Source organism: Heteronotia binoei, chromosome 10 (genome assembly GCF_032191835.1).
Source record: "Heteronotia binoei isolate CCM8104 ecotype False Entrance Well chromosome 10, APGP_CSIRO_Hbin_v1, whole genome shotgun sequence".
Lineage (NCBI taxonomy): Eukaryota > Metazoa > Chordata > Lepidosauria > Squamata > Gekkonidae > Heteronotia > Heteronotia binoei.
In genome coordinates, this window is record NC_083232.1 from 100210907 (window position 1) to 100235458 (window position 24552).

The window sequence follows — 24552 nt, forward strand, 5'->3', positions numbered from 1 at the left end:
GTTTGCTTTCAGATCAAATCTCTAAAGCTCTAGTGTTGTTTAAAAAAAAAAATGCCAGGCAAAATATCACCCATTACCCCAAGATAGCAACCCTAACACACAAGATCAGTATTTGGAGAAACAGTTTACATTTACAATTCAAAGGTTGCTCTTTCAGGGTTACTTTCTTCAGACCATCTCTCCTGTCCACACAAATAATTCCACCTCTACATTTTTGCAGCCCTTAATTCCTCACTTGAGGTTACTATTTCCCACGTGGAAGGTGGAGGATCTCCCAATTTTGGGGGCTTCTGCCTGCTGCCAGCCAGTTGGCCAGTGGGGAAACCCTGCCCCCAAACATTGGCATACCTGATACAATGAGATCACACAAAAGTGACATCATCACATCAAGGATGTTGCATGGCAGCACTCTGGTTTTAGAGCAAAACTCTATGGTTTCAAGGAAATTTTACCACAGCGTTTTGCCCTCAAACCAGAGCGTTGCCATGTAATGTCCCCAATGTGTCACACAAGGATGTCGCTGTTGGGGGGCAGAGCTCCGCCCCATTCCCAGAATGCTCCCTTCCACCCCCTCACTGGTGAGTCGGGGGATCTAGCAACCCTATCCTAACTGGTTTCTACACAGAGCTGCAAATTTTTCCAACAGACATCACAACCAGACATCAGAACTTTTCCACCAGATGTCAGAAGCATGTGGCTACTCCCGGCACGATCACTAATCCCCAAATGAAAGAATAAAAGAGGTAATCTGTTCTGGCTCTACAAAATCACAACATTGAATCAATGAACCGGACAAAGCCACGATGAAGGATCGAGCTGCAAACCAGGATGCAACGTTATAGTCTGCCGTAAGCTCACAGATCACAGTTTGTGTTCTCTTTTAACATTTTTATTTCTTCAAAAGAAAACGGAGCTACAGAAGGAAAAAAGGGGAGGGGGAAAGTATAGATTTATCAATTTTCAAATTTCAAATACAAGTGAAATCCAGTAAAATCAACTTGTTTACTAAAAAAAACCTAGATATTGTCAACCATTTAATAATTTCAAATGTATGAGCAGATAATAATACGTCATTAGTACAGTATTTGAATTCTAACTTTAAAAGAATAATCCAGAACTTTCTTAGTTACAGTATCTTATTAACAACAAAAAGGTTATATCTATTACAATTAGATAAATTTCAATGCTAAGTTTTAACTAGGGAAGGGCATGGAACGCGAAAATGGTGGTTCGTTTCATTTCATAGTTCATTGGGTTGCCCAATTCAGTGGTTCAGTTCATTTCGGGGGGGGGGGGGTGTTTAAATTTCCCAAATGATTTGTGGTTTGTTGGTTCGTTTGATTTGGGAAGGCGCAGAATGGCCCCTGAATGGGCTAGAGATGCCAAACTTGCAGCAAACTCTTCAGCGGACACTCCTCTGTCTGCTTTCCATGTTTGGTGCAAATTGGATTCTGGAAGGCCAAGCTACAGCCGCCCAAACAGGTGCCTCCAGTAAACTGCTCTCCTACGTGCATGTCAAGCTGAGGAAAGAAACAGAAATCGGCCTGCAGCTTCTGGTCCGTCTCACCCCCAGGAAGCTTGAAGGGGAGTGAAATGGATTAGAAGCAGCAACGGGTAGGGGAAAGTGGAGCTGCAACATCTAGAAACTGGAAACTGACTAGAAGCCACAGGGGGCTGGGAGACCATGCCAGGCTGTCAGGGAAAATGATCCAAACATGAACCAAACAATAGGCCAAGAAAAAAAAGGCGGGTTTACTTTTGTGTTCAGGTGCAGTGGGATCAGACGAACTAGTTCAGAATAAACCATGAATCTGCCATTTTTAGCACAGGTCACGATTCATGGTTTGGTTCATGCCCATCCCTGGTTTTACCCATCCTAGAAGCCTAGGTATTGTCTTCAACATTTGACAATTTCTGTGTCTTTTTCTTGCATGGTTTGTGTTGTGGTAAGCATTATATCTGCATGGTTTAAAACACTTCCCCTGCCTCTCTGTATGTAAGGCGACAAGTAAATCTTGTCTAGGTCACCTTAAACATGTTCACCTTAGGTAGCCAGCCTGCAATGATTTTACTGTGCATTTGAGACCTCAACTAAAATTAAAGTCAGCAATCTGTGGTCAACAGTAACCCCAGATAAGCAATATGTCCTCACCAGGCCATTTATTTCTACTCAGTTTACAGCAGGGGTCTCCAACGTGGTGTGCACGGATGCTACGACAACCACGGGCCCCTTTCTTGGTCCCTAGCAAGTGTTTTCAGTAAGTGTGTGGGGCTTTTGCCCAGCAAGACTTCTGACTGGCTGTGCAGTTTTTAACAGGTTGCTTTGGCACAGCTGCCACAACAGCACAGGATCTTCACTGTGTGACTGAATATAAGCTGTGCCTGTGCCCACCAATCTGTGTCAGAAGTCCAAAGATGCCCACATGCTGAAAAAGGTTGGGTACCACTATGAGTAGTCTAGCTTGAGACCTTCCAATGAGCTTCTGCGAACTGTCCTACTTTGCAGAAGAAACCTCTGAATGCAGAGATAAGTGCACGGATTTTAACTCAAGCTCATACAAAAGGCTTCTCTCCCATATTCTCAACCAACGAGCCTCAAGGGATCACTCCAATATAGCTACCCACCGACCAACCTACCTACCTCTATATATAAAACAGATCATGCCATGTACATCCAAATACACTAAAGAAACCACTAGACATCTATGTACACAAAAATAAGCACAAGAAAACTTTAAACACGATTAATAATGCCAGACCACTCCACGTCCAATAGCTGCAAACATTTACCTCTGTGTAGCATAGTGATTTTAACTGAAAAGTATCCTTTATCAAGCCACTCCCAAGGTATATTGGAGTGATGCCTTGAGGCTCTTTGCCACATCCCCCCCCCCCCCCGCACCCCGTCTACCAACAGGGGATGGAGGGGACTTTGAGTTGCCAGATCCAGGTGGGGAAACTCCTAGATATCTGGGGATGGAGCCTGAGGAGAGCAGGGACCTCAGAGGAGTACAATGCTGTAGACTCCACCCTCCAAAACATCCATTTTTCTTCCTCTGGGGGAAGAAAACATAAGGGCTAAATGAACATGCAGCTAAGGAACTGAACAGGACAAGATCTTGCAGAGTGTATCATGTCAGACTGGATGCTGATGAGCTGAATCAAAACTTTAGTGGCAGAAGATTTAGAGAGGCAAGAAGTGTTGTGTTGACAAAGTATGAGAACCTCTGCTTTAGAAAAGACTGGAGAGGCAAAACCAAAACAAAGCTGCCTGACTGCATGAAAAACATTGACACAATTTCCATCTCTTTTCTTGATTTTGATCTGGTCCTCCTCCTCTCCTGCTGAGGAATTTCTGTGGAGTGTTTCATTAAGCTTCGCACCATCCTTAACATCCACTGGAGTGACTTTGTGACCAACACTGAAGTCCTCAAGCGGGCGGAGGTTATAAGCATCAAGGCACTGCTGTTGAAGACACAGCTGCGCTGCGTAGGGAGTATTTCCAGGATGGAAAACCACCGCCTTCCCAAGATTGCCCTGTATGGCGAACTTTCCACCGGCCATCGAAATAGAGGGGCACCAAAGAAGAGGTACAAGGACTCCTTGAAGAAATCCCTTGGCACCTGTCGCATCAACCATCACCAGTGGTCTGACCTAGCCTCAGATCGCAAAGCATGGAGGCACACCGTCCACCAGGCTGTCTCTTCCTTTGAGAACGCACGCATAGCTGGTCTTGAGGACAAAAGGAGATTGAGGAAGAATCGCACTGCTACAGCACCAACCCCAAATCAGACTTTTCCCTGCAGCCACTGTGGCCGGACCTGCCTGTCCCGCATTGGTCTTGTCAGCCACCAGCAAGCCTGCAGCAGACGTGGACTACTGCACCTTTCTTAAATCTTCGTTCCCGAAGTTAAGCCGAGAGAGAGAGAAGTGAACAGCGAAACGTGGGAGAGAGTCCTACTGCGTCGCATATCATTTTATGCCTAGCTGTGCATTTGAAGACAGGAGCATCGGTCTCCGTGGATAACAGCTACGTTGGAACCAGGACCCCACCTTAGTGTTGAAGCATTATGGACATGGACTTCCAATTTAAAGGACTGTGGGCAGGGTCACATATGTTCCTTTGTTTGCACTTAAAACTTCGCATATTTGAATGATCCTGATTTTACAAGTAAACTTTATGCTTTGTATAAGAGAGGAGGCTGGTCTTTGCGGAGGTGTTTATCTAATTTCCCTGCTCTACTATCCGCGCTGCTCTTTGTTTGCTACACAGCCTCCAGGTGGGGCCTGGAGTTCTCCTGGAATTACAGCTGCTGCATGGTAGTCAATAAAATGTGCAGACTTTTTAAACTCTAAAGCTCTACATCATTCAATATGTGGAAGAGGAGGAGGAGTTGGATTTATAGGCCACCCTTCACTCAGCATCTCAGAGCAGCTTACAATCTCCTTCCCTTCCTCTCCCCACAACAGACACCCTATGAGGCAGGTGGAGCTGAGAGAGCTATGAGAAAACTGCTCTTGAGAGAACAACTCTGAGAAACTTGTGACTGACCCAAGGTCACCCAACTGGCTGCATGGGGGAAGAGTGGGGAATCGAACCCAGTTCTCGCAGATTAGAGTCCACACTCCTAAGCATTACATCAAACTGACACTGCTAGGGATGCCAGCCTCCAAGTGGGCCCTGGGGATCTCCTGGAATTATAGCTCATCACCAGACTACAGAGATCAGTTCTCCTGGAGAAAATGGTTGCTTTGGAGGGTGGACTTCATGGCATTGTACCTGTCATGATCCTGGGCCTAGAGAGGCCTGCAGGCCCCAGGGAAGCCTACTTAGGAGTTACGAGGAAGCCCACATTTTCCAGGATCCCTCCTGTCCCTCTGATTGGGTGGCCAGTTTTTGGAGGGAAACTGGCTCAGAGAGGGGTGGGGCCTGGGAGGAGAAGATAAAAGCGCCAAGCCCAGGAAGGGGGTGTTCTTTCCCTGGAAGGCTGAGTTGGAGGCAAGCTGTAGCCTGGAGAGCTTGAAGCAGGGGAAAGAGCCTTACCCAAGGGGGTAAGTGTTGGTATTACAGTAGGGACTGTATAGACAGACACGTTAGGGCATTTGGTCGTTCTTCCCTTCACCCCTTTTACTGTTTTATGCACCTTGTTTGTTATATTGCACTGACCTTTTAAATAAACCTTTTTTTCCCCCCTGTTGTTCCCTCTGCCTGGTCCTCACACCCATTATTAGGCCTAAGCTAAGGGAGGCCTGAAAGGCTTGGGAGGGAACTCTAGGCCTTCTCAAGGGAGACCCTTAACCCAGAGTGGTGGCAGCAATTGGTAAGTCCCCGCTGAGTCGTGACAGTACCCCACAGAGATCCCTGTCCTCCCCAGGCTCCATCCACTAATCTCCAGGCATTCCCTAACCTGGATTTGGCAACCCTACCTCCCCTGTCGGTAGCTGGTGGGACCCGGCAACCCTAGTGAAGCTGGAGCATTACCAGTCCAGACACAGCCCATTACCCAAATGAGGGAGCATTGCAAAAAGCAATATAAGTGGATTAATAAGAAATGTTAGTGAAATTTTAGAAGTGTATTTTGATTAAACCCAATAGAAACTTGGTTTGCACAAGCATCTATCAGATTGCTCATTATGGGATTCTATATGGTCATCAGAAGCTTTCAACACCAATTCACTTAATACTCTACAGTTAAATTATAAAATACTTTTAAGGTAGTATTATACTCCTATATGTTTAGCACATATTTTACCAGACTGTTCCCCTTTGTGTTGGAGAGGTTGTGGCCAGAAAGCCTCTTTTTTCCATTGTTGGTGGGAATGTGAGAAAGTCGTAAGCTTCTGGAAATGTATTATCCAAAAGGTGTCAGAAATTACGGGTGTTCGCATTCCATATACTCCAGATTTCATATTATTGCATAACTGGTTAGATTCGGAAATTCCATCTAGGCATCGCTCATTGTTGGTAACTCTGCTGACAGCAGCGAAATCTGTCATAGCTACCACATGGAAAAGCCTTAATTATTTAAGTGTCGATCAATGGTTTTCCAAAATTTGGGACCATATGGCCATGGAAAAAATAGCATCAGGTCTTAATTCTGTAGATCCCTACATGGCCCATGAAAAGTTTATTGCAAAATGGTTTCCGATAATTGAAAAGTTAGACAACGATCCTTGCTATGTAAATTCGCTCTTGAAATGTGAGAGTTATAAATTTCTGTTAGTATTGTAAATATGGTTAGTTTTGGGCAGGCCGTTTGGTTGTAATTCGAGATATTTGGTTATAATTTGTCTATCGGTTTCTGAGGATATATATATACATATATTTAAGAATGACTCTTTTGACTATTTTGTATGTATACAACTTTATTTTATGTTTGTCTTTCTGTGGTGTTGAATAAAAATTAAAAAAAAAAAAAGATTGCTCATTATGCTTAAATCCCATTGATTTTAATCCATTTTAAACTCATGGAAACAGGAGCTGGACTATAGCCCAAACACATCAGAAACTACCGTGCTTTTAAAAAAAGTAACAGGTGTGGAGGACGGAAGCAACATTAGAGGAGGCAGCAAAGAAGTTTCCCATTAATGTCTCTTTTTTCACTTTTTTATGGTTTGCGATAACTCCTCTTTTGTTTTTCCAGAAAGTTTTACTTATAACAAGCAAACTTACTAAAAAAGATTCATCAGCCTGGTTTTAATCAGTTTACAAAAAGCCATGTGAATTTTTTCAGCTGGCCAATTACCAAAAGGAGGAAGGGGAAAACCTCCCCCCCCCCCCCAACAATTCCTTCCCCTCACAAAAGTATCTCCACTGCTAAACAACAGAGAAACTTCTAGCTCTGCAGCTCTTTTTCACATGCAGCATTCAAAGGGAATCAGCCCCCTGGAACAACACAAAAGGCAGCCCCCCCCCCTACCCCAACCAAGCTGGCTCCTAACCAGCTACCTGAAGAGAATCAAATCCTTTATGCGACCCTTTTTGGAAATGACAACAGAAATTCCTGGTTGGCTTTAAATAAAGCTAACTCATTAGCCCGGACTTTGTTCAGGGTTCTGTGCTTTTACTGTCTTCTGCTTCAGACTGGGCCTACAGCAGCCACTTGAAGAAAGGAAGCCTCCAACACATGGTAGCCACATGTACTTAAGTACCACGAAGGCGGCAGCCCGCCCTCCCCACCCCACAACACCCCCAGCACAAAACCAAACTGACATGTAAATCAAAGGAAAAAGAACACATGTTGCCATGCCAACAAACTTCAGGGAACCCTTTTTCTGTTTTGTTTTTCTCCCCCTCACAACGCTTCAGTGGGTTCTCCGGCTGCAACCAAAGTGGTTTCTCCTCATCCTGTTTTAAATTCCATGCACAAGGGGTACCAAGTTGCCTTGGCAGAAAAGAGAGCTTTATTTGCCAACAACTGCTTTTTATTTGTTTCTTAGAGTCCCAGACTATTACAAAAGCTGCCTTCCTCCGGCTTCCTCCCCTCTTCACGGTTCACTGAAAAAGCAAAATACATTATTATATGTTATGTTATTGTATTTTCTCTCCCTGAAATGAGCCCCGTGGCGCAGAGTGGTAAAGCTGCAGTACTGCAGTCGGAGCCCTCTGCTCATGACCTGAGTTCGATCCCAGCGAAAGCTGGTTCAGGTAGCCGGCTTCAGGTTGACTCAGCCTTCCATTCTTCCGAGGTCGGTAAAATTAGTAACCAGCTTTGCTGGGGGGAAAGTGTAGATGACTGGGGAAGACAATGGCAAACCACGTCGTAAAAGCAACGTCACCCCAGAGTCAAAAACGACTGGTGCTTGCACAGGGGACTACCTTAACCTTTTTTTTTTTATTTTCCCTCCCTGACATTGTTCCATCATGGAGTTTGAGGCAAGAATGTTGTGTCTGTTGAGCAATGAAAAGGGTCAACAGCGAGAATAACACAGTTATGGCCCACTTTCTGATGCAAACCCTATGCCAAGGAGTCAAATCTCCATGGATGAGCTAGAGGTGAATTCAAGGGCCCAAGATGAAGTTCGAACAACCCCCAGGGCTTCAACAGCCATGTAACTGAAGATCCCTATGAGGAGCCAACTGAGTCTGCAGCAGGCAACCGTTTGTCACGTTGAGTGCCAAAACTTCCGCAACATCCACTGGTGAAGATGCTGCTGTGCCAGCAAACTGGGAAGTGGATGAAGATACGGGAACTTGAGGCACGCTTGTCCACGCTACGGTGAGGATTTTCTTGACAGAACCCATGAAGTGCTCTTGAAAGGACAACAGGAGGAAGAGGAAAAGGTATCTCAGCAAATGGAAGGGAACCAAACACAGGAAAAGGGGAAAATGTAACCTGCAGAAGCAGAAAAATCAGGAGGCGTTCTGAGCCTCTGCTGCTCAGCAATTGGTTCTAGCATCTCCCCGCAGATACTGATTCTGAACCACTGAAACAAGGGCTACTTCCCCAGGCTCCAGAAAACTTGAGGGAAGTTTCTCAGGACCCTGTGGATAAGAAGCCTGGAGCTTCTGCTCCCCAATACAGGAAAAGGAGGGGTAATTGGACATTCCTTGCTTGGTAGAGCCCAAAGTGTGCTGACCAGAGCTGTCATCTCGAAAGGTCTGCTGTCTACCGGGTGCATGAATCCAAGATGTGACCGAAAGGATAGGAAGCTTCGTCAAGCCCATGGATTATTATCCTTTCTTGCTGATCCATGTGGGAACTTACTGCCTGGCACAGGCCTGAACATTTTAAAAGAGACTATGTGGCTCTGTGTCAGAAGGTGAAGGAGCTGGGAGTGCAGGCTGTGTTTTTGTCAGTTCTTCCTGTTGAAGGTTGTGGCTTAGGAGGAGAAAGAACAATACTTCAAATAAAAACTGGCTACATCAGGAAAGGTTTGGATATCTGGACCACGGCTTATGCTTTTGAGACGGTGGTCTTCTATCAGGAGATGGTTTGCACCTAACGATGGTAGGGGAAAGGGTGTTTGCTAAGAGCCTTGCTAACCTAATAAGGAGGGCTTTAAACTAAATTGTATGGGAGAGCAAGACAGGGCTTTTTTTTTGTAGCAGGAACTCCTTTGCATATTAGGCCAAACACCCCTGACGTAACCAATTCTCCTGGAGCTTACAGTAGGTTCTGTAAAAAGAGCCCTGTAAATTCTTGAAGGATTGGTTACATCAGGGGAATGTAGCCTAATATGCAAAGGAGTTCCTGATAAAAAATAAGCCCTGGAGACAATACTTCAAAGCCTAGTGTGATGTCAATAACTGGAGATAAGAATGCTAAAGCTTTGCAGAGAGTGGTGCATATGCTAGGTAACATGAACTTGCAGGTATGTCTGAAAAAAAACCCCTCAGGTTGCATAAAACATGAATTCTGATGTCTCTATACTATTGCACAGATATGGGAAACAAGCAGGGGGAACTGGAAGTCCAAATGTAGGAAAGTGACTATGACATAATAGGCCTTACTGAAACTTGATGGGATGACACTTGGAATATTAGGATTGGGGGGTACAACTTATTTAAAAGAAACAGACAAATAAAGAAGGGTGGAAGCATAGCATTGTATGTGAAGGAGGTATATACTTGTGAGGAAATATCAGCCCAGCAGCCCAGTTGAGAGTCTCTCGGTAAAAATAAAAGGAGTAAGAAGGAGTAAGTGATATTATGGTGGGGGTCTGCTATAGACCAAGCCAGGCAGAGGACTTGGATGGGATACTCCTACAACAGACTGCAAAGTTCTCAAAGAGAAGGGACACAGTGTTCATGGGAAATTTCAACTATCAGACATCTGCTGGTAGTCCAACTCTGCTAAAAATGAAAGGTCAAATAGATTATTGACTTGTCTTGCTGACAACTTCATTTTCCAGAAAGTGGAGAAGGAAACAAGGGGATCATCTATCTTGGACTCGATGCTCACCAACAAGGAAGAACTGGTTGATGAGGTGCAAAAAGGGGGCACCCTGGGCAGTAGTGACAATGTGATTTTGGAATTTATAGTCTTAGAGAAGGGGAAAGCTGTATGTAATCAGATGTATACGTTGGACTTCAGAAAATGCTCAATTCCTACTTTTCCTCAGTCTTCTCTTCTGAGGGAAACGGTGCTCAACATGGCAAAAACAGAACATATAATGAGGGTAGGGCACTGCAACCTAGGATCAGCATAGGGGTAGTACATAAACACCTAGTTTCTTTTAATGAAGCAAAGTCCTCAGGGCCAGATGAACTGCATCCAAGGGTACTAAAAGAACTCGCAGATGTAATTTCCGAGCCTCTGGCCATTATTTTTTAGAATTCTTGGATAACAGTGTCAAGCACTGAGTCCTTTTGTTTTGAATCAAAAGATATGTTTATTGTAAGAAACTCAGGAGCTTTTCCAAGGACATAAGCCTTGGGAGTAATGGAATACCAACAGTTACACAGTTGCTATATAGGATAGCATCAAAGGTTACATTACAGATGCATACTTGAGTCACGGGTTCAAAGATTACTAAACAACTATCTATCCATACTAAGGCATCTTAGGCTATTGAAAACATCAGAAAAATTCTCACATGTATTTGTGAACCGATAAAGGCTGTCTGTGTGAGGTGCCAACTGCCAGCCTATAACGTAAACATCCCAGGGCCAGAAGTTTTTGCTACATGCCCTCTGGGTTGTAAATAATGGGGGAGAGCTGGCTTTCTACCTAATAAAATGTGGTCCAGAAATGAGCACTCTTGACAAACAGATGAGATGCCGGAAGATTGTCCCCATCCTGGATAACAGGTGAAGTGCTGGAAGATTGTCCCCATCTTCAAGAAGGAGAAAAAGGAGGATCCAGGTAACTACCGACCCATCAGCTTGACGTCTGGAAAAGTTTTAGAACAAATCATCAAACAGTCGGTCCTGGAACATTTAGAAAGGATGATCATGATTACTTAGAGCCAGCAAGGATTTCTCAAGAACAAGTCATGTCAAACTAACCTGATCTATTTTTTTTTGAGAAAGTGACTACCTTGCTGGATAAGGGGAATGCTGCAGACATAGCTTATCCTGATTTCTGTAAGGCTTCTGAAAAGGTTCTGCATACTATCCTTGTTGACAAGTTGGTAAAATGTGGTTTAGATCCTGTTACTGTTAGATGGATCTGTAACTGGTTGACGGATCACACCCAAAGAGTACCTGTGAATGGTTCCTTATCCTCTTGGAGAGGAGTGACAAGTGGAGTGCCTCAAGGATCTGTCCTGGGGCCTGTTTTGTTTAACCTCTTTATAAATGATTTGGATAAAGGAATAGAGTGGATGCTTATTAAATTTGCAGATGATACTAAATTGAGTGGGGTTGCAAATATAATAGAAGACAAAAACAGGATACAGGATTATCTTGACAGGCTGGAAAACTGGGTTGAAAGCAATAAAATGAATTTTAACAGAGACAAATGTAAAGTTCTGCATTTAGGTGGGAAAAATCCAATGCATAATTATAGGATGAGGCAGACTTTTCTTGGCAGTAACGCGTGAAAATGATCTAGGGTGTTAGTGGACCATATGTTGAACATGAGCCAACAGTGTGATCCGGTGGATAAAAAGGCAAATGCAATTTTGACCTGTATTAACAGAAGGATAGTGTCCAGATCATGTGAAGTGATGGTATCACTTTTCTTTGCTCTGGTTAGACCTCCCCTTGAGTATTGTGTTCAGTTTTGGGCACCACATTTAAGAAACAGGTCCAGAGGAGGGTGATGAAGATGGTGAAGGGTCTGGAGACCAAGTCCTATGAAGAAAGGTTGAAAGAGCTGAGTACGTTTAACCTGGAGAGGAGGCAGCTAAGAGGTGATATGATCACTATCTTCAAGTACTTGAAGGGCTGTCATATGGTGCAGAATTGTTTTCTGTGGCCCCAGAAGATAGGATCAGAACCAATAGGCTGAATTGAAACCAGAAGAGTTTCCAGCTCAACATTAGGAAGAACTTCCTGACAGAGCGGTTCCTCAGTGGAACAGGCTCCCTCAGGGGGTGGTGGGCTCTCCTTCCTTGATGATTTTTAAACAAAGGCTAGATGGCCATCTGACAGCATCACTGATCCTGTGAACTTAGAGGGAGGTATTGCAAATTTCCTGCATTGTGAGGGGTTGGACTAGATGACCCTGGTTCCTTCCAACTCTATGATTCTGTGACTTAGGATTGTAGTTTGTAGCCACCTCAAGCCAAAACAAAAGGTGGGGTACAAATATTTTCCTAAAAATTGAATAAATAGTTGGCTAGTCATGTTGGAAACTGAGGGCCAGTCCCCTGGGTGGAGAACTGACCCTGCCTGAGAAACAAAATGGTCCGGTGTAGGGTTGGCCACTCTCTAGATGGAGCCTGGATATTTCCCAGAATTACAACTTAACCTACAGAGTACAGACATCAGTTCCCCAGGAGAACTTTGCCACATTGGAGAGAGGGCTCTATGGCATAGTAGGTCCCTCCCTAACCCCCACCTTTTGCCTTTCAGTGACCCTGTAGGGTTTTTAAGGCAAGAGACATTCGGAGGTGCTTTTTCATCGACTGCTTCTCTGTCACAACCCTGCTATTCCTTGGAGGTCCCCCATGCAAATACTAGACTGCTTAGCTTCTGAGATCTAACAAGGTCATGCTAGTCTGAGCTATCCAGGTCAGGGATCCTAAAAACTCTACACTGCTTCTATCCCTAAATCTCCTGGAATTTCCCAACCTGGAGTTGGCAAGCCTAGCCCTGTATGCCAGGAATTTCCTACACTTGCTCTAAATCAGTGGTTTTCAAATTATTGACCTTCCAGGAGTTCTTACATCAGCCTCTCTGCCAATGAGCATCTTCCTTTGTTCAGCAGGGGATTCTGAGACATATTTTGAGCAGCCCACTGTCCAAGCTTGCTGGATGTCACCAGTCCTCTGTATGAAGAACCCTCCCATTACTGCAGGAAAAAGGGAGCACCAGCTACTTCTCTGGGAAATCTGTCCACCATTACTGATCTCACTGAGGACTTCTTGAACATATGAAGCTGCTTTCTACTGAATCAGACCCTCTTTGGTCCATCAAAGTCAGCCTTGTCTACTCAGACTGGCAGCAGCTCTCCAGGGTCTCAAACTGAGGTTTTTCATGCCTACTTGCCTGGACCCTTTTTGTAACACTGTAAAGAATTCTTAAGTACAGCCAAAACATATTTTAAAGGCCAGTATTTTGAACTATATGAAACATGAACAGGTAGCTTTAGATTCGTACTTCTAACATGCCTAATAATTTCAGCAAGAGTTAAACTTGACTATTGTCTTGTTGAATTGATCCTAGTTTAGGCTGAGTTAGAGGCAGCAACAGGTGGCCCATGAATGGATCCCACACCTGAAGCGGGTGTGCCAGACCCCAGTTTGGATGGGGGAGGCAGTGTGGAGTGTCTTCAGTGCTGTCAAGATGCTTCAGACTTAGAGTGACCCTATGAATTAAAGACCTCCCAAACATCCTATCATCCACAGCCTTGCTCAGCTCTCCCAAACGGAGGGCCCTCGTGGCTTCCTTGATGGAGTCCCGCTTCTTCATATGTGGCTGCTGGTGTGACCTTGGGTCAGCCACAGTTCTCGTAGAGCTGATCTCTCAAGAGCAGGTCTCCAAAGAGCTCTTTCAGTCCCACCTACCTCACAGAGGGTGTCTGTTGTGAGGAGAGACTGTAAGCTGCTCTAAGACTCTGTGGCATTATATCTTACTGAGGTCCCTCCTCTCCCCAAACTCTGCCCTCCTCCGGCTGCACCCCCAAATCTCCAGGTATTTCCCAACTTTTATTTTGGCATAGGAGTAGATTGGCATACAAGAATTACTACCTATATCAGATTGAGCTAAAACATATGTCTACACATTTCTCTCCTCTTCTGTTATTGTGTGTGGTACTTGGAAGAACCATTTGTATGCTAATAGTGCCTCGCTCCTTTCTCAAGCCGTTTCCTTTCACTAGTTGATCCTTTAATGGGTTCAACAGATAATATCATAGTAACTTCCATGACAACAGACCTCAAACACACAAACACAGATTTTCTAAGCGTGACCCCCACGGCCTATGATCACAGGCACACAGTCATTGAAGTAAGCACACTTCATGTGAAAAACAAACACTGGCCATGCTGTATGTAAAACCTTGTCCTGACCTGGAGAGCCGGGCTATCCCATCAGATCCTATGGAAGCTAAGCAGGGTCAGTCCTGGTTAATATTTGGATTCAAGACCTCCATGGAAGTCCAAGATCCCTATAGAGGCAGGCAATGGTAAACCTCTGAATGTCTTTTGCTAGCCTGATCTCAGCAACTAAGCTGGGTCAGCCCTAGTTTGGATGGGGGGCCACCAAGGAAGTCCAAAGTTGCTACGCAGGCAATGGCAGACCACTTCTGAATGTCTCTTGCCTTGAAAACCTTCCTGGATTGCCATAAGTTGGCTGCAACTTGATGGCCATTTAAAACCACCATTTAAAACTTCGGCTCTTGGATGCAAGAGCAAAGGAGGGTTTATTTGCTTGAAGGTTCCAGTCCTGGCAATAGTTCTGACTCTAGTACAAAACCAAACATGCTATCCTAAGCAACCCTACAGCTTTGTGTCAGAAGAAAGCACCTAGCATGTCAAGAAAAGCGCCACCATTAACATATCCACAGGATCCAACCCTAAATCAATTATGATCCATTTCAAAACATGAAGATGTTGAGGATGGAGCAAAACAATCCTTTTCCAACTGGGGCAAGGGGAGGGACAGTCCTCTCTGTGTTCCAGTTGGTTACTCTAGAAATGAGCAAGTGTCCATCAGCATCTTAAAGAGTAACAAAATTAGCGGCAGGGGATGAACTTTTGTGAGTCACTGCTAACTTCTGCAGATACTGAGCAGTGACTCACGAAACCTCATCCCCTACCACAAACTTTGTTTAGTTTAAGGTACTACTAGACTATTGCTCTGTTCTAGCTATCACAGGAGTTGTCCTTGAAAGGGCAGCTTCTGGGGGAGCCCTCTCAGCCCCATCCACCTCACAGGGTGTCTGTTGTGGGGGGAGAAGATATAGGAGATTGTAAGATGCTCTGAGTGCGGGGTAAAATGGCTCCCATCTTGATATACCTCCAGTGGGTTTACTGACCATCTTACACTCCAGGGGTCCCTAACTGTTTTAAGCCTGATGTGCACCTCTGGAATTCTGACAAACAACCACAAAATGGCTACCACGGAAGGCAGAGCGAACCACACATACTGAGGAAGTCCAAGTGCAGGGGACAGGAGGAGCAAATTCTAAAAAATACTCTGGGAAAGGAAAGTCAGAAGGAGAATAAACCAACACTGAAGTGGCAGCTGTCATTGAAATGTTATTTTAATACCCACAACTAATCAGGTTTCCAATGGACCTAAACATGATTTTTTTTTTTTAAGGACAGGGAAACTGATTGCTCTATTTTTGCCCATGTTGTTTTCGCCTCATCTGTAATTTTCAATTCAGTGGACTGTATGCCAACACTGGATTGCCCTCACAAAGTTTCTTTGTTGTCCTCTTTCAAAAATAGCCTTTAATAACTTGGGCTGCTGTATTTATTGATTTAAAAATATCGATTAGCCTCCTTTCTTCCTTTCAGAGCTCAAGACTGCATACACCACAGAGAAGACACAAAATAAAATACATTCAAAACAAGATTTTGGGGGCAGAAGCTTTCTTTGATATGGTGAAGGAAACTTTCAAAAGCTTCTACCCCCCCAAAATCTCACCAATCTCTAAAGCAGTGTTTCCCATTTGCAGGGTCGTGACCCGGTACCAGGCCACGGAAGCCTCACTACCGGGTCACAAGAAAAGCCAAAGCTAGTCCCGCCCCCAGCAAAGCATGACCTCTGCTCTGCTTCCTTCCTTCCCCCGTCTCTCTGTCGTGCAGAGAAAAGCTAGCCTTGAAGACTGACACAGGCTGCAAAGCCTGCACTCCATTTCCTTCCATCTCTCAGTTGTGCAGAAAAAAAGCTAGTCTTGAAGACTGACACAGGCGGCAAAGCCTGAGCTCTGTTTGGCTTCCTTCCTTCCCCCGTCTCTGTGTTGTGCAGAGAGGAGCTGGGCTGCCTCTCCTTCCTTCTCCCCCCCTCCCAGTGTTTAAACGAAAAGCTGGAGTGCACTGGCACTTAGACCCATGAAGTGTTCTTCAAGGTATGAGCTTTCGTGTGCCTTGCAATATGCTCTTTTGGGGAGATTTCGCCGGGAGGCCTGGGCAGCAAAGAAGGGTGTGTGTGTGTGTGTTTCAGCCGGGAAGGGTGGGGAGTGGGCATTCCAGTAGCTATTTTTTTTTACCAAATGACCCCTGGACAGAATTGTTGCTGGCTGGGGTCATCTGATGGTGAAAAATGCTTTCTTTCTTTCTTTCTTTCTTTCTTTCTTTCTTTCTTTCTTTCTTTCTTTCTTTCTTTCTTTCTTTCTTTCTTTCTTTCTTTCTTTCTTTCTTTCTTTCTTTCTAACATGTCCCCGAGTGTCTTCTCCGAGTGCCTAACTGACTGTCTCTGCTTCTCCAGGTCCGCCACCTCGGCCTCAAGGGTACGAACTTGTTCCCTGGGTCCGGGAGAGGGTGGGGTTTGAGGAAGGGTGGGACCTCAGACAGATGCAATGCCATTTCCCCCTAGGGAATCACTGCTGCCAATCTCCAGGTGGCAGCTGGAGATCATTCAGAATTACAACTGCTCTCCAGATGGCAGAGATCAGCACCCCTTGAGAGGGGGAATGAATGCCTTCAATTGAGTGGGTGGGAAGATGACGTGGGGGGGGGCACTCGCCCAGAGACTCTTTCGAGAGTTTGTTGTATTTTTTTTCCCTACGGGCCTTATTCCTAGTTATAATTCTGACAGTAACCCTTCAACATTTCAGGCATAAACTCTGCTTAGCAAGATGCTTTTTAATCTCCAATAGCCAATGAGAAGCCCTGCTGGGCAAAAGCACCACCTAGCCCTGCCCACCTTCTAAAAGCACTTGCTGGACACCTAAAAAGGTGTTGGTGGGGACCTCTGTAGCTGTTTATATGGCAATATATGACTGACAGAAGCCTGAACTGTGGTTACAATTGTACACTGTTCTTGTACCTCATCACCTTTTAAATGTTTAGCACAGTTGTAGAGAAAGTGCTGAAACTGTGGCTTTACCAGTTTCTGGCTCTAAATTTAGAATGTTTAAAACATTGCAGTTTTAAAGCTCTATCAAACATCTGAGGCACTGAAATTTCTATAGCCTAGTTAACCTGTGCAGGGAACGTAAATGAGATGTTTCACATCCCAGACTTTTAGCTACTTAACATAAAATTTTACTATACTTCAGAGGCATGCTCCAAAAGTTTATAAGCGTTTTTGAGCAGTTACCAAATTAATGCCTTGTTAGCACTTCTACGGCTGGTTTCCAACATTAAAACACATTACAGGGCAAGGTGAGCAAATACTGCCTCATGTCACGAATATTATCAGATCCCAACAGTAATGTAGGGCCCACAACGCTATCAAGATGGTTCACTGCCTGTGAAGAGAAAATGTACGCTTTTGCATCTTTGAAACCCCACTATGTAAACCTCATGCACTGCCAAAGGGAGCCTATTAAACAATACAAAATGTTTGGTTTTGATCAGGAATGCCTCAACTTTGATTGGACAGTATTGCACAAACATGTAGCCCTGTAGCTTGGAGACCTTCCTTCTGGGCAGGATCAAGGAAGGCACTTCTGAGGGTTCCTTTGCACGTGTTGCTGAGGGCCAATGTGTTGAAGTGGGCATAGCCATGGCCCAAGACCCAAATCCACACTGAGCTAGAAGATGCTCTGAGTGGTCTCAATCAAATCCCTACAAATCTATTAATCAGCCTAATTTCACACAGTTGCTTTCTGACTGAGGGCTTTGAGGGAGACGTACAATACAAATGCAGAAGATAGAAGAAGATATTGGATTTATATCCTGCTCTCCACTCCGAAGAGTCTCAGAGCGGCTCACAATCTCCTTTCCCTTCCTCCCCCACAACAGACATCCTGTGAGGTAGATGAAGATATTGGATTTATATCCCGCCCTCAACTCCAAAGAGTCTCAGAGTGGCTCACAATCTCCTTTCCCTTCCTCCTGCACAACAGACACTCTGTGAGGTAGATGAAGATATTGGATTTATATCCCGCCCTCCACTCCAAAGAGTCTCAGGGCAGCTCACAATCTCCTTTCTCTTCCTCCCCCACAACAGACATCCTGTGAGGTAGATGAAGATATTGGATTTATATCCCGCCCTCCACTCCAAAGAGTCTCAGAGAGGCTCACAATCTCCTTTCCCTTCCTCCCGCACAATAGACACTCTGTGAGGTAGATGAAGATATTGGATTTATATCCCGCCCTCCACTCCAAAGAGTCTCAGGGCAGCTCACAATCTCCTTTCCCTTCCTCCCCCACAACAGACACCCTGTGAGGTGGGTGGGGCTGGAGAGGGCTCTCACAGCAGCTGCCCTTTCAAGGACAACCTCTGCCAGAGCTATGGCTGACCCAAGACCATTCCAGCAGGTGCAAGTGGAGGAGTGCAGAATCAAACCGGGTTCTCCCAGATAAGAGTCCACACTTAACCATTACACCAAACTGGCTCTCCTAATACAAATGCAGCTTTAACAAGAAAGGGTGGATGGGTATCCCTTGGTCTCTTAACTGGGTTGATCAAGATCTTGGTAAAGACCCTTACAGTGTTGTTGAGAGATCAAATAGAAGGGTTCTGAACTGGAAATGATTCTCTCCAATACAGAACAAGAGAAATTTTGATTAACCTGTTGAGGTACTTCAGGTCCAAGATTGCTCTCCAATTCTTTTTGGGAACCATGAAGAATATTGAGGCAACTTCTTGTCCCCTGTCTGAATTGCGTTCTAGTTCTGTCGCCTGAATGGAGAGCAAATGTTGGATAGCTGTCTGTTTTTGTGTATGGCGGAGATGATGAAGCATTCCAGTGGACATTTGCTGAACTCTAAGGAATAGTCTTTGGTGAATACCTCCAGACACCAATTGTCTGTCTGAGAGCTGATCCAGCTGTTTTGGAAATTTAGGAGACGCCCCCCTTATCGGGATGGAATCGTAGTCATGCTTTGTTGGGCTTGTCATTGCAGGCTGCGCCGTTGGGTTTGTTGGTAAACTGTTTGCTGAATCTGTTGCTAAAGGGGCCTCCTTTATATGACTGTCTACAGCAGGGGTGTCAAACATGTGGCCCACGGGACACATCCACCCATGGAGGGTTCCTATCCATCCCTTGAGCAATTTGGCTAGTTCTTCCTTCCTTCTCCAGTTTGGCTTCTGCTATGTTGCAGCTAGTTTTGCCAGACTCTCTCAACTACACAAGACAGATAGATAGGCAAGCCTCTGTTCTTCACACTGGCTGAGCTACTCTTACTATAAAACTGTTTTTCCTAATACCCACCAGTACCTTTTCACCTGTAATATACTGCAAGTCTCATCCTCTCCCGCCAACAGGAAAAGCTCCCTGTTCATTGCTGTCAAGGCAAAAAGTCACTCATGAAAGGGAAGGGTGAGATGAGGGGCTCATCTCTGCAGTGAGCTGTCAATCCCTTACAGTATAATCCTAAACAGAGATACAATTTAGTCCATTGACTGCAATGAACTTAGATGAAGAGTGGGATTCTGTTTGGGATTGTACTGTCCATCACAGCTCTGTGGGGCTGTGTATCTAACTACAGCCAACAGCCATGATATTCAAACCACATTTTCAACCCAAGAAAAGCCTACCAAAACCCTACAGAAACCCATGAAAAGCCTACAGAGATGCCCAAGTCTCATAGAGATTATAATTTTTATTATCTATAAAACTGGGTGAAGACAAACATACTTAAGTGCTAGAGCAAGGATCCCCAACTGTTTTGAAACTATGCACACTTCTGGAATTCTGACACAGTGTGGTGGGCACAACCTCTGCATGGCTGCCACAAGAGGCGGAGCCAGCTACAAAATGTCCCGGAGTGAAGTTATATGGAACTAACTTCAACAATTCAGACAGAAGCATTGACAATCCGATACCTTTTAAAAGGAACATATTATAAGAACATAAGAGAAGCCATGTTGGATAATAATAATAACAACAACATTTTATTTATATCCTGCCCTCCCCGCCGAAGCAGGCTCAATCTGTACAATAAGTTATACAACAAATTTTAAAATCAACATTAAACTTAAAACATTCCAATTTAAAATTAACATTTCTGGTGCTATTCTATTAGATGCAAATATGTATGATGGTGGAATCACTTAAGACGAATCCATCAATCATTCAGTCAGGTAAAGGCCATCCTAAAGAGGATCAGGATCAGGCCAATAGCCCATCCAGTCCAACACTCTGTGTCACACTGTGGCCAAAATTTTTTTTATATATATATACACACACACACACATATATACACACTATGGCTAATAGCCACTGATGGACCTCTGCTCCATATTTTTATCTAACCCCCTCTTGAAGCTGTCTATGCTTGTAGCCGCCACCACCTCCTGTGGCAGTGAATTCCACATGTTAATCACCCTTTGGGTGAAGAAGTACCTCCTTTTATCCGTTTTAACCTGACTCCTCAGCAATTTCATCGAATGCCCACGAGTTCTTGTATTGTGAGAAAGGGAGAAAAGTACTTATTTCTCTTCTTTCTCCATCCTATGCATTATCTTGTAAATCTCTATCATGTCACCCCACAGTTGACGATTCTCCAAGCTAAAAAGCCCCAAGCATTTTAACCTTTCTTCATAGGGAAAGTGTTCTAACCCTTTAATGATTCTAGTTGCCCTTTTCTGCACTTTTTCCAATGCTATAATATCCTTTTTGAGGTGCGGTGACCAGAATTGCACACAGTATTCCAAATGAGACTGCATCATCGACTTATACAAGGGAATTATGATACTGGATGATTTGTTTTCAATTCCCTTCCTAATAATTCCCAGCATGGCGTTGGCCTTTTTTATTGCAATCACACACTGTCTTGACATTTTCAGTGAGTTATCTACCATGACCCCAAGATCTCTCTCTTGGTCAGTCTCTGTCAGTTCACACCGCATCAACTTGTATTTGTAGCTGGGATTCTTGGCCCCAATGTGCATTACTTTGCACTTGGCCACACTGAACCTCATCTGCAACGTTGACGCCCACTCACCCAGCCTCAACAGATCCCTTTGGAATTCCTCACAATCCTCTCTGGTTCTCACTACCCTGAACAATTTAGTGTCATCTGCAAACTTGGCCACTTCACTGCTCACTCCCAACTCCAAATCATTTATGAACAAGTTAAAGAGCACGGGACCCAGTACCGAGCCCTGCGGCACCCCACTGCTTACCGTCCTCCACTGCGAAGACTGCCCATTTATACTCACTCTCTGCTTCCTATTACTCAGCCAGTTTTTGATCCACAAGAGGACCTGTCCTTTAACTCCATGACTCTCAAGATTTCTAAGGAGCCTTTGATGAGGAACTTTATCAAAAGCTTTCTGGAAGTCAAGGTAAACAACATCTATTGGGTCTCCTTTGTCCATATGTTTGTTCACCCCCTCAATGAAATGTAACAGGTTAGTGAGGCAAGATCTTCTTTTACAGAACCCATGCTGAGTCTTCCTCAATAACTTGTGCTCATCAATTTGCCTACTCATTCTGTTCTTGATAATGCTTTCTACCAACTTTCCCAATATTGAAGTCAGACTGACTGGCCTGTAATTTCCCGGATCTCCTCTGCAACCCTTTTTAAAGATGGGGGTGATATTTGCTACCTTCCAGTACTCAGGAACGGAGGCAGATATCAATGAAAGACTACATATTTTTGTCAGAAGATCCACAAGTTCAACTTTGAGTTGTTTCAGAACTCTTGGATGTATGCCATCCGAACCTGGTGATTTATTAGTTTTTAATTCGTCTATCAGTTGTAGGACCTCCTCTCTTGTCACCTCAATCTGACTCAGGTCTTTCAACACCCCTTCCAAAATTAGTGGTTTTGGAGCGGGTAAACACTTCTCGTTTTCCACAGTGAAGACGGAGGGGAAAAATGCATTCAGCTTTTCAGTCATTTCCCTATCCTCCTTCAGTAATCCTTCTACCCCTTGGTCATCCAAGGGCCCCAATGCCTCCCTGGCTGGTTTTCTGCTTCTAATATATTTGAAGAAAATTTTATTGTTGGTCTTTATGTTTTTTGCAATATGCTCCTCATAGTTCCTTTTTGCCTGCCTGATCACAGTCTTGCATTTGATTTGCCACAGCCTATTTTCCCTTTTATTAATCTCTCTTAGACTAGCCTTCCACCACTAAAGATGCCTTCTGGTATACACACAGCACAGCTTCAGTCACGCAGTAAAGATCTTTATGTCATGGTTGAAACTGTAGCTGAAACAACCTTTTCAAAATCTGCCCAGCCAATCCAATGGCCTGTGAAAAGCCCTGCTGGGCAAAGGCCCCACCTGGCCATGCCCACTTTCAAAACCACTTGGTGGGCACCAAGAAAGCAGTTGGTGGGCACCATGCTGGAGCTTTTCAAAAGCTTAATACACACATTCACCTGTCTGTGCAGCTGTGCCCATGCACTAATCAAAGGTGCATTTTCACCTGTGGAATGCACCCAGAGGCAGTGAGTTGTAAGAGCCATCCAGACTTCACACCACTTATTTTCCATGTGAATCAATGCAGTCAAAGAAGTGCATCCTGTCTGTTATACTTGTCAACCTCTAATTATACCAAAGTTATCAGCAATTAGTCAAGGCAAAGAGCAAATAGCAAGGTACACCATGTCTGAGTAAAAGGCTATTTTTATCCCATGATTCAGTCAGCATTCTTACATTGGCTGGGATTACAGTCACCAGGCAGCTGAGTGACTGAATGCAGCCCAATGCTACTACATGTTGTGACATGCTCAACAAATGTTGGTATAAACAGCTATCTCACAACTCACACAGCAAAGCAAAGCAAAGGAAATGTTAAAAGCAAGTGATTCTCAGTTGGCAGGCTATGTATTTTATTTCAAAATGTTTAATACAGAGTCACCGTTCAATTATTAAATCTTCTATTTAAAAGGAATGTTTTCTGATCCGTACAGTGTAACACTGCCCTGACCTGGATGGGCCAGGCCAGCCCAATCTTGTCAAATCTCAAAAGCTAAGCAGGGTCAGCCCTGGTTAGTATTTGGATGAGAGACCATCAAGGTTGGATGTGAGAGAACGCCACGTAAGCAGTCGCCTAGGGTGCCATACAGACCTGAGAAGCCAAGAGCAGCAGGACAGCACATTGGCATGTGCTCTCCTCTAAGCCTGCCTTCCCTTGCAAGGGAAGGTTGGCTCAGGGCATACCCCGCTTCTCTCGACTTCCCAGGTCTGCGCAGACCCAGGAAGCCACGAGTGGGGCAGCACAGCAGCACCTGCACTCCTCGGAGCCTGGCAAGGCCACCACCCCACCCTCAACTTCCTGGGTCTGCCCAGGGTGGGGCCTCAGGTGCCAGGAACTCTGGCACCAGCACTGGAGACCACCAAGGAAGTCCAAGATCACCTGAGAGAGGCAGACATTAGCGAACTCTTACTATCTCTTTCCTTGAAAAACCTAAGAACAGGCCCATAACCACAGGGGGCCTCCAGGGACCCTGCCCCTCGACCCACATGCAGGGCCCCCTGACTTCCATGCAATACTTTGCCCCCAACTTTTTTTGCCACCACTGCACCTTGCGCTGCCTCACCTTGCACTGCTGGCAGCTGCCATCCTTAGTTTGCTGCCTGAGCCAGGCCCCCTCACATGGCTGCTGCACTGCTGCACTTCCAGCCACCCTTCCCACACACACCCGGCCTGAGCACCCCTTGCACTCATCCACACACTCGCGCAGCCAGCAGCCACACTCTCCCAACCAAGGCTCGCAAGTACCTGCCTCAAACTTGCAGCCATCCCCTCCCACCCACCCCCACCAGGCTCTCTCCCACTTGCCAACAGGCTGCAGGCAGCAAGTAAAGTACAAAACATCTCTTGGGGGTTTTTTCTGTTTGTTGCTGTGGTCTGCAAAGCAGCCTCCAGGAAAGCCCAGCAGAGGCCAGAGAGACAGTATGTCAGTGCAAAGCTCCTCAGCAAGAATTAAATTTAATTACATTAAGTGACCCCTGAGAAATTTCATTGCCCCTCAACATGTGAAATCCTGGCCCAAGACAGGGTCACCACATTAGCTGACTGAAACTTGACAGCAGAAGAAGAAAAGAAAAGGGAGGAGGGAGTGTAACACTACAAGTGACTTCCAAACAACAAGGCTCACTAGTTCCACATGCCCAAGGAGGTTTGGGGCTTTCACGTGGCAAACCACTTCCAAAAACAGTTGCCAATATGGTCATATGAGAATTGCCATATGAGGGTTGCCAATGTGGCTGTTCGAAGCGGGGGAGGGGGGATCACTATTACCCCCACTAGGTATGCCCAGCCCTTTGGATGCCCCAAGCTGCCCTTTGGATCTTGGCCTACATTTCTCCCACTGCCTCCCCAAACGACTTCCAGGGACAACCAGAAAAGCTTGTCAGGGAAGCATCTCCCGAGGCCCCGGGGCAGGAAATGACTCTCCCTACAGCCAGCCAATGCAGCT

At 45.1% G+C, this 24552-nt stretch overlaps 1 protein-coding gene across 7 annotated transcripts in view; it reads right to left on the reverse strand.

Moving 5' to 3' along the window:
- Window positions 1–24552, reverse strand: part of FHOD3 (formin homology 2 domain containing 3) — a 407856-nt gene that overhangs the window by 361632 nt on the left and 21672 nt on the right. The gene's annotated exons all lie outside the window — the stretch shown is intronic.